This window comes from Antrostomus carolinensis, unplaced genomic scaffold, assembly GCF_000700745.2.
Source record: "Antrostomus carolinensis isolate BGI_N321 unplaced genomic scaffold, ASM70074v2 scaffold13086, whole genome shotgun sequence".
Classification (NCBI taxonomy): Eukaryota; Metazoa; Chordata; class Aves; order Caprimulgiformes; family Caprimulgidae; genus Antrostomus; species Antrostomus carolinensis.
Window position 1 is genome coordinate 35072 of NW_010321237.1, and position 13214 is coordinate 48285.

Below are 13214 nucleotides of genomic sequence, written 5' to 3' on the forward strand. Positions count from 1 at the left end.
TCAGTCTCAGAGCTCATAGTGTGAGCTATTTAGATAATGAGAAGTTAGCACTTGGGGGGCTTTGAAAGCCTTTATTTCACAAGAGCCAGTTGAAATCAAGAGCCTCTTGTTCTACAGGATAGTCTGTGATTCGCAGGCACGGTTCTGAAAAGCTCAGAGACCTTTCCAGGAATGAGCAGCACCTTGCAATTAGGATTGGAAAAATTCAGGCACCGATTTGTGCTCTCCATGTATCTTGACACAAATCAGTGATATTAGTGTGAGACTGGTGTGACACCCAGGTAACTGAGAGCACTGTTTGGTCTCACGCTCTTCATATAATCAGAACTCAGCACTTTTAAATTAGAAGTGATAAAACAAACAGATGGAATGTATTTTGCAATCATCATCACAACAATGATGTACCAGAGACACAGATCACTGCAGAGCTCATTTTGTTTAAAGAGCCCAGACCCTTCTCAGCATCCTTCATTTTTGGGAGAGGATGGTTTTGCTCAAGCCTCATTAAAAGGTAAAGAAACAGTTGTAAAAAAGTGTTAAGCCACCATTACCCGACCTGCTGAGGGTCTGATTCCCCCCAGTCTGTGGTACATACAATCATTTAGGCAGGACCAGAATGGTGGCACTCCTAAACTAATTCTCTAGGAGACAGAGCAGGGGAAACTCATCTGTCATGAGAGACTGTGTCACTAGCCCATTTTACAGGCTGGGAATTGTTGAATATGCCAACATTGAATCCCAAAGAGCAACCCAAATCCTGCCTCTAAGACTAGAGTTGCTTCCATACACATGGCCAGCTGGAGTGTCCAACCAAACATGCAGTCAGAAGCCATGCTAGAGCCCACCCTGCATGCTGGATGGTTTATTGTGCTACCAGGTGGCTTTTGTAGCAGCTGTTATCCCTGTGCAGGCTGTCTACAGGCTGGAAGTTACAAAGTGTGCGTATTGCAGAAGACACCCCCAGTGCAGGAACTTGTAAAAGATGATCCAGAAGATTTGGGGCAAAGTAGATTTCTGACTGTCCTCTATTCAAAAGTGTTCTTTAACAATTATACAGTATTTCTTTGGTCTAAATGCTGACAGTATTTGTCCAGTAGTGTCACAGAATTTCAATATTTGTAGAAAACATTTTGGAAAAGGTTTTTTTTTTTTAAAAAAGCACAACTTTTTTGGAAAAAGGTTTTCTGGGTGAAACAGCAAGACTTAAGATATTATTTTTATAATCATTATCATAAGCATAATCATTAGTGAGCTCCTCAGGATGCAGATTTCACTATTGCTAGAGGTAATGTACGTCTTGTTGATGTGGTGCGGGGTCATTCCTTGGGTGTTAGGTTGCTCTGACACTTGATAAGCATTCATGAAATAGCAATTAGGACATGACAGGTATCTTAACAGCCCTGAATCAGAACTGGGAGTTTGGTTCCAGGATTGAAGGGAGGAAATTTTCTGTCTGCTGCACTTGGAACAGTTCTTGGAATAGCCATTGGAAATTAAAGTAAAGCTGAATCTAGGTGGTATTAATGAATTAACAGCAAAATATATTAACTAAAGGGGCTTTTTTTTGTCTCTTAGGAAGCAGAGATTCTGAATACAGCTATTCTCACTGGGAAAACAGTGGCTGTCCCTGTCAAAGTGATCTCTGTGGAAGATGATGGGACTGTGACTGATCTTCTGGAATCTGTAGAGTGCAGATCATCAGATGAAGATGTCATTAAGGTAGGACCATACTGCTCCATTATACAAAGACAGAGGCCCTGCAAAACAGTGATGTTCTCTAATGTGACAAATTCTTTAATCTTCCTAACTGCTGTACTGCTAGAAGACAAAGGTTTAATATTGCTGTTCTGTATAGATTGGTTCAGTGGAGCAATAAAACAAATACAAAACCGCACATTTTCCATCCTGCATGTCAAATATTTGGAATTGTCTGTCACTTTGCACTTTTGAAGTATTTTTGGAGCTCACTGTACATTTGCCTTTTACTTTTCAACTATACGGGCCGTGTAGGTTCAGGAATGTCATCAGCTGATGTTCTAGAGAAGGAATTAGTTCCTCTGAAGTTGGTTTGTCACATTGGAACTGGAGCTAAATGACTCCAGTTCTGGGTCTCTTCTTGGTACTGACTCAGTAGTGTATTGCAAACAACATTAGATTTAAATTTGGAATTTTCTTTGGTCACATTTGCTACTAGGGTGTTTTACGGGATGTTGGCTGCCAGTATTGGACTGGGAGCTATTGGATAAGACACTTGACCAGTGGATTTACTCTGTACAAGAGCTCTATAGTCTAAACTTTCTTGAAAGATAAATGGCAGGCAATAATATACTGCTACTCTTAGTTTTAACTCACAGTGTGTGCTTTCCTAGCCAGTGGTGAGGAGAGAGCTTGCAGGAATGAAGTGCTTTTTTATTACTGAAATCTTAGGGTCAGAGTAGACCCTCAGGAAAAATGCTGCTTCTTGGAGGCTTTCAGCTTGTACCAATATTACTACTAAAAACTTGTAAAAAGTCCTGCATATTCCTATTCAGCTTGGTTAATGGTTAACACACGTTAACGTAGTGGAAGGACGGCAGTGGTGATTGTGTGAGATAGGGTAGAAAGTATTCCAGCGTGGTGACAGAAGTGTTTGCTTGTCTACAGCAGCTTTTATCTTTTCACAAACTCATCTGTGGCTGTCACTCGAGAAAAGGAAACGAGAGACGTGACTACAAATAAAAGTTAAAATTGAATTTTTTTTAACATAACCAGCATGTCACAAAACGATTACAAATACTAGAGGCCACCCTTCCAGCTGCTGGAAATCACTGTTATCCCATTAACTTTTGTGAACTTCACCATATTGAGGACTTGGCCTTTGTGAAATTTGCCTTAGCCTAAAGCTGACTGGAATGCTAAGCTCTCTCCCTCTTAGCTTAGTTCATTTTAATTTGGATTCAAACAGCTGAGGGTAGCGTTTCGCTCCAAAGCAAGCCTCTCTGGGCCCCATTAGTTTAAAAAGACTTTTGTAGTGAACATTTTTTGCCTTTATAGGTAAAGTTGAGTGTAGGTACTTGGTTGTTACTGTCATGTGGGAAACTGTTGGGAGTTTAAGACATACCTGCAAGTTTAGTAACTTCATGTCACAGAGGGAGTGACACCTTTGAGCAGAGTAATTAAAGAACGGAGCTGGGTGTAGGCTTAAATGATCTTTCTTGAGCTATCTCTAAACAGATTTTAGGGGGTTTTTTTGTCAAAAATTGCAATTTAAGTAATTTCTTCATGGTTATTTGTTATACACAAGATGAACCTAAGTAATTTTGAAGTCCAGCATTTTTTATGTTTCCCTTTTAGAATCTACTCAGGGTTTCTGTTTATCTGAATGGTCACCGTGCTGGTGTTTTCTGATTAAATGTGTCTTTCTGGTTGTCTTAATAGAGAAGCAATTTTGAATCTGTTAAATCTGCCAATTATAGCAAACTGTTGGACTGAATCTAGGTTTAAAAACAGAAAGAAATCATTTGGAGTCCTTGTGTTGCAGAAGTCAATGGACTAAGTCTTCACTCACTCACTTAGTTTTTTCAGAGAACTGGAAAAATAATTTGAAACCAAATAACATAATTTAGAATATATTTTAAAAATCAGTTTTATTATCCAAAGTTTTAGTTTATCCTAATGGTTTGGCATGTTCATTGGTTATTTGTGTAATGGTTTTGTCTGATATAAATCTGCAACAGCTTTTAGTATCCAATATGCTCAGCTCTAGCCCTTGCAAAGAGGTTAAAGTGGTAGTGCTGCTTAGGTGTGTATCTATCATTAATTGTAAGTATATTAATATACCAATAAAGGCTTGTGGGCTTAATATTATTCATACATACTGCACAGTGATGCTAATGATAGGCCCTATGTCAAAACAGGACCTCACTAGTCAGAGATCAAGATATTATTGTGGGCTTCTGCAAACTTCCCACTAGAGTTCAGTCCTCTGCAGCAGGAAGGCAGGTTTCAGCAGCATTAATATAAGTTACCAGTTTAAAGTGAGCTCTTAATTGAAATTACGTTTCCAAGTTTCCAGTTTACCTGCTCTGTTTCAGACCAAGCCTTATTCACAGACATCTTATCTAATGAAGATGAAGATATATAATTACTGGCCAGCCTTCAGCATGCAACAGTAATTAGAGTTTCTGTTCTCTGGGCATTAGAGTAGTGAATATAAAATGGAAGAAAAAGTCTACTTAAAATGCCCATTGAAATACAAAGATTAAGATTACATTTCTTTGTGTCTTTACTGTTGCTGTTTTTCAATGCATCTGTCATGCAGCATCTGACAGATTGATTACGTCTTTGTGGCTTAACTTTTATTCCCATTTTTTTGGTGTTGATTAATGATGAGTTTAAGCTCATTTTCCTTGCAGAATGAGGATACTTCATTCTTTTCCTTTCAGAGGCCATATTTATTACTCACTTCTTTCATCTGGAACTTCAAAGAACTTTAAAGAGCTGGACCAAATTCTGTACTGACTTGTTTTCTGCCAAGCTGCATTTACTTGAATTTAATTGAATAAGTCAGGATAGAGTTTAGCCAATTGAAACAATATTTTTAATGACAAATGATTGTCTGAAATTATTTGGTCCACCATGACAGAGTGGACAGTTTTGGCATAACCATGCCAGAAGATGGAGGCATGTTGTAGACTCTGTTTTACCAATGAGGAATCTGAGACAGAAAAGTCAAGATGAGAATTTCAGAATGCTATAAAAGAAGTTTTGACCATTGAAGTAGATGGTAAAACTCTTACTAGCCTCTTGGAGAAGAGAGGGATTGGTGAGCAGACCTTTTTGTTGTTAATATAGATCAAATTCTCAAGATAATTTAAATTGAGAAAGAAGAGAGAGGAAAAGTCAACATCTTTTAATTTTTCATTTTGAAAAGACGTTTCCATTTCAAAATGGCCATTTTTTCAAGGGTCAACAAAGCCTAGAAGTCTCCAAAGCAACACTTTCCAATGCTCTGGGTTTTCAATTTGATGAGTTAATTGAAAATCTGCATTTTAGTTGCTCTGAAATGAAAACACCTTTAGGTTCATTTTGTTTGTTACAGTGTGGCCTTTCAATCTGAATTCCCATTTCCCAAAACAACCTGTTCTGGCCATGGGACGATTGCCTGACATTTGTGCTTGTCCTCTGCAGAGTCTCATCTTTCTGGCTTTGCATGAGGAGCGAAGCATCATGTTTTATACCCACTTGCTGTTTATCAAGCAGCTGTAGAGTTGCAAAGCCAGACTGTCCCAGCCACAGCTACCTGGTAGGAAGTTATTGAGGACATGGCGAGGGCTTGGTAGCTGCTTTGTTCTGTTCACTTTGGACTGCATTAGAGGGGATAACAACACACTTAACGATTTGTAAAATATTACTGCACACTAATAAATCTTTCAATAACAGCGCGATTTTATCAGTGGTGAAATAACTTCTTTTTAATCAAGTGACAGACTTTACAAGAACTGAAGTATCAGAGCATTTAAAATAGCCTGCAGCAGACAGTGTTTTAAAACATTAAACTTTTAACATCTGTTTCTCTTCTTTCTTACACTGGTGCACTTCAGGGAAAAGTGGAATTCTTCTAAAGTCAGTGGAGTGACAGAGTAAAAAAGTCAAAGGTAGAAGATAATCACGTCCAGAATTTTATCTGCTCCTTAGTTTTGCATTGGCAGTTCCAGGGCTGCAGATTTCATAACCATATTACTAGTAGCAGTCCAGTTGATATTCTTTTTACAATGCATTCTTGGATGTGTGTGATTCCACAAGTTTTCAGTTTTAGCTTTCAACTGGAAAAGAAAACGCTCATGGCTGCAGGTCAAAGGCACGGGCCCCCAAAATGGAGACACTGCAAAGATACACAGACACTTAAAAACAAGAGAGTATGAAGAATCCCAGTTTCCCTGTGATCTCTCAAGTTTAAGCCAAGCTAAGAGTGATTTGAGCTGCATTTTATGGCTTGATTGAGTCTAACAACTCACCCAGCCAAAAGGGTGAAGCCAAGTATTCACCTTTTCCTGGAGCTTGCTCCAGTGAATTAGTGGGGGGAGAAGGATGGAAGGAGGAGAAAGCATCCTGCAGCGGGGGCAAAGCAAAGCATTCGAGGGGGGAGAGTGAGGAAGAGCAAGCCCCTGTTTCAGCAGCAATGCTCTATTAAACTAGCTAACCAGGATGCACAATATAACATTCGGGGGAGCTTGTCGCATGGGTTTTGGTTGCTCATGGTTCAGAGAACTCAAATAGAAGGAAAAAGCAGATTTAATCAGCATAGTTTATTGAATGGTATCAAAGAAAATACTTTCCCATCAGCTAATGGGATTTTGTCTAGATTGAACATTTGTATAGAATATGGTTGTGTAGGACTGAATTTTATAATGGAAAAATCAATCTCTGCCTTGAGGGTTGGGTGAAGATCAAGTTCAGTCTGCTATGGTTTTCCACAATATAACATGGTTTCTCTCACCAGCTGACTGCCTTATTCCATCCCAAATAATTTTGATCTATCTTGAAACAAGCATTTGATTTAAGTCAGCAAAAGGATGTTTTCTTTTCTGTGATGTCTAAACATTTCATTTTGATAGAAAATGATGAAATCATGTCCTGTCATTTCAACTCAGTTTCAGTATTCCTGGCATCAGAATCTTCCTGAACTTTTCACCTTAGGATGAAGCAACTGTGAAAAAGAAAATACTTTTTCTGATCCGCTCTAGTAATCAGCAGACAGGACACACTCAGAAAAATGCACTATCAAAAGTAAAAGTTGTAATAATAACTGTTGAGTTCAGTCCCTGTGCTGTTGATATTGGTTACAAAGGGAGCAGAAACAATTTAATCTCTCTGGTATGAAGAGTGAACTTGGCAATGAGTTCTGAATGTCAAACTGATATAACAGACCCATATCACCCAGGAATGATCTGAAGCTGTTGAAGTTGCTTGATTTATCTCTTTCATATTCTGCCAATTCAACATTCTGTTGTGAATCTTGAGAAATAAGAAGGTTTCTGTGGTGTTGTTTGCCTTTTTTGTAATCATCTATACTGAAAATCCCAGTGTGACTGGGACATTTGCTGTTGACTACAGTTTCTTTGTATTTATGAAAGGCTATAAGCATGTAAGACACAAAACTTTTCTCTAACAGAAAAATCCAAATAATTCCTGAATTGAGACTTAATTCTACAGAAGATATCAAGAAATATGTCTCTTTGTGCTTAATGGGACAGAATATGTGTTCTTGTAGAGCCAGGGATGATAATTTCTTTCTTTCCATGGCTATTTCTGTTCCTTCATGGGAAGGAGTATGTCTATTTCTGTAAAAAGAATGAGGCAAAAATCGAAAGAATATCTAAACAATGATGCCAAAAGAGGATCTGAGTGAGGAATTCTTTTGAACAATGGGGCAGAGATCATGGTTTCCCTTCTCATTAGCTGCTCATCTGAATTGTTTATGAAGAGATGTAGACAGCGTGTAGTCAGGTATGATTGTGAAAAGTAAGAAGGAAATTAGAATAATGGGACTTGCAGAGCAGGTTTTTTTCACAGGTAGATCATTTCAAGTTCCGTATTTGGTGTTTTGTGGGTTTGTTTTTTTTGGTTTTTGTTGGGTTTTTTTTTTCATTACAGTTGAAGAAGAGGTTGTTTTTAAGAAAGCAGCTTTGAAATCATAGAAAAGGTTGTTCAGTTTCAGAGCGTGAGTGTTTGCATGAGCTGACTGAGCAGACCTGATCACTTGCTGAACTCGAAGGATGAATGGCCCTAATGTGTTAATTGCTAAAGTGCAGTTCTGTGACTGTTTAACTAACATGGAGCTGTCTTGCTGCTGGCCAAGACTGCAAATAAATGTTCTTTTTGGTTTGGTTTGGTTTTTTGTGACTAAGCTGTCTGCCTGGTCAACTCCCTGCTCCCTGACGAGTTTATTTCAGATGCTCACAATGCTTGTGGCAGCACTGGGAAAGAAGTGATATTGGAGTGGGAATCAGTAGCTCAGGGTGGGAGGAGGCCAGGAGTGCTTCTTTCTTGTATATTCACTTAAACAACGTGAAATTATAGCTTTGCACAGACATTCCCATGCTGTCACATCATTAGTCTGATACTATCCAGGAAAAAGGCTTATCTTGATCTGTGTTTGTGCATCCCTCCAGTGAAGATGCTCAGAAACTATGGTGAAGAATATCTTTCCAAGTGCCTCACCTATTTCTGAGTGTCAGATTTGTGTAGTAAAAGATACTCATGTAGGAATGTCCAAATCACCTTACCTTTCAAAGGGAATTAGGGGGCTTACTGTTTTTAGCTGCTTTCAAAGCCCAACTCCTTGTATACTGAAACCCAATATTTAGAAGTGCTCCATCATCTCAATGAAAAGAGATTGGTTGATCTCTAGAAAAAATATGCCAAGGAAGCAAGGAGCAGACAAGCTGAATACAAAAGGAAATTAGTTCTCTTCTTTCTTCTACTGGGCTAAGCCAGCAGTGCATTACTGAAGCACATGATGTTACACTGATATAAATGAAAGCTAAATTGGGCTCAGAACATTCAATAGCACCTGTCTCCAAAGCAGGAACTTGCATTAATCATTATAAGTTGTGATTCTTTCTCTTAAAAAGTTCCTTTAGCTTTAAAACTCTTTGTGTTCTTCAGTTCCAGTGACCGTCTGCCACTTTCTTTTAGAAGATGTGGTATTTATAGCTCTTCGTGCCTGCTCTGAGCCATCCTCCAGATCATGACACAAAACTCAGTGTTGCTTTATTACCATGCAGTAAAAAGTTACAATTTGTCATATAAATTATTGTCTTCTCAGCCCAAGTTAGGATTTTTCTGGACATATCTGATACAGCATAGCCACTAAGTGACTTCACTTTTGCTTATAATTTGCAGGACTGTCCAGATATTGTATTACCTATGGAAGGGATTGCTTTTATTAAAATAAAACTGTATATGAGAAGATATTTTGAGCTGATTGAAATATGCTTAGACCCCATGCCTGTATCAGTATTATATTGATTAGTATTTTATGAAGATTAGGCTGGTGATCTGGAGTTAGTAGAGAAACTGCTGGTCAGATCTGAAATATCCTGAATATTAGCTATGGGATACTTGGAGGACTCCTAGAGTCCTCAGAGGCAATTGGAAGAACAATGGGCTTATTTAGGACATACATATATGAAAGGAAACAAGAGCCTACAATTGTTAGAAAGGCTAAGAAGTCAAAAGGACATAATGAGCCCAGGACTTGTAATCATGTCCAGTTTTCTTCATTGGTAATGAAGAAAGGAACTATGCTCTATTGGTTAAACCTCTGTTGGGACTTCAGGCATTACAGATACTAATAAGGGCTCAGTCTGCATACAGGGTATGACTTTTGATTTTCATTTCATTTGCCTCTGCCTTAATAAGGTTGGATAACAACTGTATAACCCATTGGATGAGTTTTCAGATGCTGCATTGAAACGTGCTGGTTGTAGCGTGGGCTCTGGCATATGCTTTCAGCTGTGACATCAGTGTGCTATTGTGATCTTTGGCATGTCATTTATTCGATCTGTCTCAGCACAGAAGCATAGAAAAGATGTATAATGGTTCTGAATTACCTTGACAGATAAAGACCATTAATACTAAATCCTTGAAAAATGCTTTACATAAAATGTGCTATCTAGGCATCATCATTATGATTGTTAATAATATACATACCCCTAAGTAGGACAAAGCATAGAGTCTTAAGGAAGTCCTCCTGTTAAATTTAACTTAATGACAGCACATAAAAATTACTGTCATGATAAGATATTAGTGACTGAGCAAGGATTTAGAAATATTTCCAGGTTTCTTATATAACGGAGTCCATGCATGTCTGCTGAAGATTTCTTCCCTTTTATCCACTGCTTGGACCATTTTTCATTACTTTCTAGGACCTTGAGGCAAGGATGCACCCCTCTTTGCCTGAAGCTTAAAAGGCAAGGACTTTGTACATCAGACCACAGGGTAAATGAATAAGTTTCAGACCTTTGTGGCTGATCCACTGAAATAGGGTACTTTTCAAATTCTTTCTCTATTCTGTTTTAGGCAGGTAATCAGTCTCCCTATTTACCAGACCAAGGATTAATTAATGAGAAGAAATGTAGACACAAATCTAAAGGGTGAACAGTTCCCTTTGGTACCATGGAAAGCAATTCTATTTGTGATCACAGTTCAGAGTACTTCTCAATTCAGGAAGGAATCTTGCAGATCAATGTCCTGCTACAGCTGTAATGGTGAAACATCTATATCCGCAGAGCAGGTTTTCATGTCTCTCTTCCTTTCTATATATGTACAGGAAAATGAATGTAAAGACAGTGTATGTGAGGTGATGACCGTGTTAGCTGCTGTTGTCACTAACATTCAGCCACTGACATCCAGCCCAGCCAACCTCAACTCAGCCTCATCTCTCACTTCTCCTGCAGTTCTTCTGTAGTGACTATCCAGCTGTTCCATACTGTCTGTTGCTGCTGCTTTTGCTATTTTTTTGTGCTTGCTGTGTCTTAAATGTTTTTCTCTATGTTTCTGCCCTTATTTACCCTTTGAGTTGCCAGTTTTTAGCCACCTTATATCAGTCCCATTGCCAACCTTTTCTCAAAGCTTTGAGACAATAAAATACTGATATCCTAATGTCTCATAAACACCACTGGCTGCATGTCCAGATCTGCAGTTCCTTGTTTAATATTTGCAGAAGTGCTCAACTTCCACTTAGGGAGCTAGGTAAGCTTGGGCAGAGCAATTGTATCCTATGAAACCCCAATTCATCCTTTTCCAGCAATGTTTTTGGTGTGGCGTAATCAAATTTTTAAAATTGCTATCCTTAAATAACTCTGAATGAGTATGTTTTGAGCAGATGTTTTAGCATTCTTTCATTCTCTCAAGTGCAGTGTAGTCCTGGCTTGTGCTCTCATCTCTTCCCTGGTTTTCCATGATGGCTTTTGGCTACCCATTTACTTGTTCTCTTTGCAGTTATAAAATTGATGCAGTACTTGGAAGGATTTCCAAGTGCATGAGAAGGTAAACAAGTAAAACACATCTGAAAAGTGCTTTGAGATATCAGAATACAAGGGGTTATCTGAGTCCAGTTTATTGTAAAAAATAATTGACTGTAATAGTTCTCATGTTTTACACATGGATGGGATCTGGTCTATTGCCTTTTCTAAGACTGTGGCGTGGGTGCTGTATTTGTTTTTAGGAGACATTAGTGCTATTATTTTTCCCACACCAGCTACCCATCGAAATGCTGAACAACTTTCCTGTTTCAGCCTCATTTTGCAGCATCGCCTTGTTTAACTGGTTATTGGATGATAAGCCTGATTTCTAAAGCTATTTAGGTATTCAAATCCAATTAATTTAATTGGGAATTAGAAACCTAAGCACCTACAAAAGCTGCCTTAATGGCTCTTCAATTTTAGTTAAAAGTATAACTGTGTATTTAGAGCAGGTGGGTATTATAGAAAGCTGATATTTTCTCCCAACTTATATAATCTCTTCCATATAATAACTATTAAAAATATCCTGATTATTTGCAAGCAGGTAATTATTTTGCAACAGTAAAGGGTTTTTGTTTGAGTAAATTTAGGGCATCTTCTTTAGACCTCGGGATTTGAGTGCCTTCAGCAATTTCTTTTAGCATTTGTGAGCATGTAAAAAGCTGTGTGTTTGAGATTTTTTGCAGACCTGGAGCTGATACCAAAATGAAACCTATAAACATGACGTTCCATTACATGCTCCATTTCATTCTACTAAAAGCCAGAGAAGGAGAAGTGAAACTTCAGTAATGAAGTAAAGTATTATTTGCCCTGGTGACTGGGTATCTAAAGGAACAATAGATGTGTACGAAACTACATTTTATGTATTGTCTGTAAGCATTAGATTAATTGCGCTTGACTGTCACTAAGAAAAAAGCCAGGGCCAGTCTCACATGCACACATACAGTTTCTGCTAACGACTGGATCTTGTTTCTGCCACTGAAAATCCGGAGTTAGCCCAGTGTAGTTAGTGGGATTGCTCTGGACTTCATTTGATGAAGTGAAGAGAAAGTCTAGTCTTTATTGGCAATTTTTTTTCTGTCTGAGCCCGGCTCTCGCTGTCACTGGATGGTTTAGTTTGGCATCAGCTTAATGCTGAAAACAAAGATCAACCAGAGCCAATTTTAGCTGTTTCAGTGCCACAGCCATGTCAGCCCATGTTTCCTTGAAAGTTCTTCACACGTTTTGATGATGCTGAACTGAGTTGCAAACTTGTAACAAATCTTGAAAGCAACTGCTTCCCTAGGGCTGAGAATTTCATCACAAGGATTTCACACAGGCCTGCAGATGGGATAAGAAACAGCCCCTCTGGCAATACAGTTGCATGTACTGTACTAATTTTTGAAGACACCTTGACAAGCAGTTTTCCAAATTCTGGCCTTTGTTCCCAGGTTAAACAATGTATATGTCTAATCTCATCTCCCACTCTCTCTCCTCTAAGCAGATTCAATTGGGCTGCATTCATAGCTATTTATTTCTTTGGAGCTCAGGCTGCTGGGAAAGCTGTACATAGGTGTGAGTAACCTCATCCAGTGCTTTTCAGTATCCAGATCTGACAGTTATCATCTGGTCTCCAGCAGGACTAATTAGTGATAAGAGTTTTCTTCATGGGCTGCTAGGTTGGTTTGTTGCTGTTTAGGTTCTGAGAAAACCAAGTGCATAAAATGAGATGTTAAATGTCATGAAGTGTGCCCAACACAGAAAAACTGTGGAAAAGATAAATAAGAAATTACTAGGGGATGTGAATGAAGATTATCCCAGACATTAGCTGGGAAATAATATAAACAAATAAAGAAATAACCCGTTATTGTGCTGATGGAAGGGAAATGCACAGTGGAAGGATCTTGGTCTCTTTTCCACTCAGTCATCAGTAAAAGATGAGTTACCTGCCTCACACTCTGACAAGGGTGAGTTTAATCATACACTTCTGCCAGAGGTTGATATAATATGTCAAGACGATTTCAATCCTTTAGGGACATAAGCTGCCCCTTATTTTACAATGGGTATCATCAGATTTATTAATAATTAGCTTTGTCTGATCTGACATTTACTCTGTCTTTTGTTTAGTGAAATAATCCAAGGAAGGATTAAAAAAACAACTTGATTTTAAGGCCAAAGTCTTCCATGTGATTTAAGGTCATCCTGAGCTTGTATAGTCTAATGGAA

At 38.5% G+C, this 13214-nt stretch overlaps 1 protein-coding gene across 1 annotated transcript in view; it reads left to right on the top strand.

Annotated features, from left to right (window-relative positions):
* The first annotated feature begins 1572 nt into the window (after positions 1 to 1572).
* The window catches only part of LOC104526419 (transmembrane protein 132D), a 40725-nt gene continuing 29083 nt past the window's right edge, over positions 1573 to 13214 (top strand). Inside the window, exon 1 of the mRNA XM_010169866.1 lies at positions 1573 to 1719. The gene's annotated coding sequence lies outside the window, so the exon portion shown is untranslated. The remainder of the gene's footprint in view (positions 1720 to 13214) is intronic.